A 2504-nucleotide genomic window follows, 5' to 3' on the forward strand; every position below is an offset into this window, starting at 1 on the left:
TGCCTGTAATGAGCTGGCCTATGGGAAGAGTTCTCAAAACATATCCCGGACCGGACAACCTCGTTCGGGTAGTGGATATCAAAACGTCATCTGGAGTATTCAAGAGACCAGTGACTCGGCTAGCGCCACTGTTCCCAGAAGAAATCAACAACAAGCACCCATTAGACAACACCCTCAAGGCGGACCAGTCTGATGAGCCGCCTGTACAACGCAAAAAGGCAACACTCTCATCAATGCCTGTGATTCTAGCGCTTATGTTGTTACTTCCACTAGCCATGGCAACGCCAATTAAGGTAACGGAGTTTAGAAATAAGCCAGGAATATTCTACGAACGGTTGGGAACCACGAGAATGGTAGTGTCAGAATGGACGATGATAGTATACTACGACTTGGATCCCTACTGGAATGATATGAAGGTACTTTCAGGTGGAGTAACGGAACTCGCACACAAATGCCAGGAATTGACCAACGTAGCAGCATGCAGTTCCATCCTAGAACATTTTAAACATATAATGGCAGAACTTGAGGCAGGAAATAACCTGATGCATCACTCTCGGCAACGTAGATCACCGTTTAATGTTGTTGGAACTATGGCCAATTCATTATTCGGTGTACTCGATTCCACATACGCAGAAGAGATGGTCAAAACTATCACTAAGGTGAAGGGTAATGAGAACTTCCTCCTACAGCTGCTTCAGAACCAGACGTCCATTGTTGACTCCACCATCAATTTGGTGCGAAAGGGAAGGTTGGCTACCAACAACCGCTTACGATCTTTGGAACAGCAGATGACCCTCATAAATAAGCAACGAGGACAGTACCAAGGCGCACATTTAGAGCAAGCGTTTATGATCCTCACGACACAATTGAATCTACTTGCAAATGGTTTACAGCGAATGCAGAGTGAGATAACTAATGTATTGACTGATGCTCGCCACAAAACAATCAGTCCAATTTTAATATCACCTACACAGTTACGAGACCAGCTCGACCAAATGCGGGATCATTTACCACCCGACCAGATCTTGCCAGTAGCCACAACGGATGTTGTTCAGCTATACAAAATAATGTATGCGCAAGGCAGTACGACTGATACTCACGCCATTTTTCGAATCACAATACCATTGGTGTCGTCAGAATTATTGGATGTCTTCAGCATCGTGCCCATTCCAATATGGGAATCGAAAGGTTGGACGCTGTACAATCTTCAGACACCGATCATAGCTGTCAATGCCCATAGAGATCGCTTTATTGGGTTTAGTGAAGACGAATTCAAAAGATGCACTTCTGTAAAAATTGAGCAGCATATTTGTTTCAATCACTTAACGGCATACAATGTTGACAGTCGATGCGAATTCCAGTTATTTAATAACAAGACTGGAACAGAATGTCACAGAAATCCTGTGCACTCTAGCATGGTGTGGTTAAAAACTCACCAATCTAACCAATGGATCTTCGCGACCAAAGACTCCATGGAACTTCAGGCAGTATGCAGTGGAGTTTCATCAACAGTCAACATAAAGGCGACTGGTATACTGAAATTGCCCATTGGTTGCACAGCACGCAATTTCAATATAAGTTTGACCACATTCGGCACTATGACCACTGAAGTACAAACTTCGTTCAGTCGATTCGGAAATATCTCCGAGCCCCTAAAGCCCATAGAGGAACCATCAGAATTCGGGTTAAGGGCCCAATCACCAAGTATAGACGACACAGAATTAGAGATCCTACAACATCGGTTAGCCGATCTACAAAGAAAAGATGCACCGTACCAACTGGACCACCAGACAACTATGTCATACACAGCATTTGCCATTTCCGTCATCATACTGATACCGATAGGCATTATCATCATGCGACACAGACGGTCGATTTGGACGCCAAAGCTTAGAGGGACTACAAGAAGTTCAATTCCCGAACCTACCCCAAGACAATTTACTATAGAGCTGGACGACGGTTGAACACCTGTTCAACGGCCGGGAGAATGTTAAGTCATAAGCATTTAATATTTAGGTCACAAGAACACGATTTACACATAACAAAGACACAAGAACAATAAATATATAATAAAGAAAATATTAGGTCAAAAAACCTACATAAAACGATGAACATTCAAAAAGACCAAACACTACAGAAACAACAAACTGAAAAGCAGCAAGGACTGCTGACATTACAAGTTCATGCAACCGACAAAATATTGCAGAATTACACTTTTTAAAATTGTTAATTTATCATTTTTATATTTTTTGCTATATTTCCATTAATTTACCACTTAAGCAATATCTATGTATCGAATTAGCTATAAATATTGAACCTTTATATGAATAAAATCAGTCTCAGACAACTCTACTCTGAACTCAGTAGTTTCTCCACGTCCAATTTGTTCAAGTGCAAGTTGCGGCAACAACCCAGCAATCGGTTTATGTACCCTTTGCTTCTATTCAAACATTTCAGATAAACAAATAGATATATTTAATAAGCGTGAGTTTTAATCACTTGAC

The sequence above is a fragment of the Drosophila ananassae genome, assembly GCF_017639315.1.
Source record: "Drosophila ananassae strain 14024-0371.13 chromosome Y unlocalized genomic scaffold, ASM1763931v2 tig00000254, whole genome shotgun sequence".
Lineage (NCBI taxonomy): Eukaryota > Metazoa > Arthropoda > Insecta > Diptera > Drosophilidae > Drosophila > Drosophila ananassae.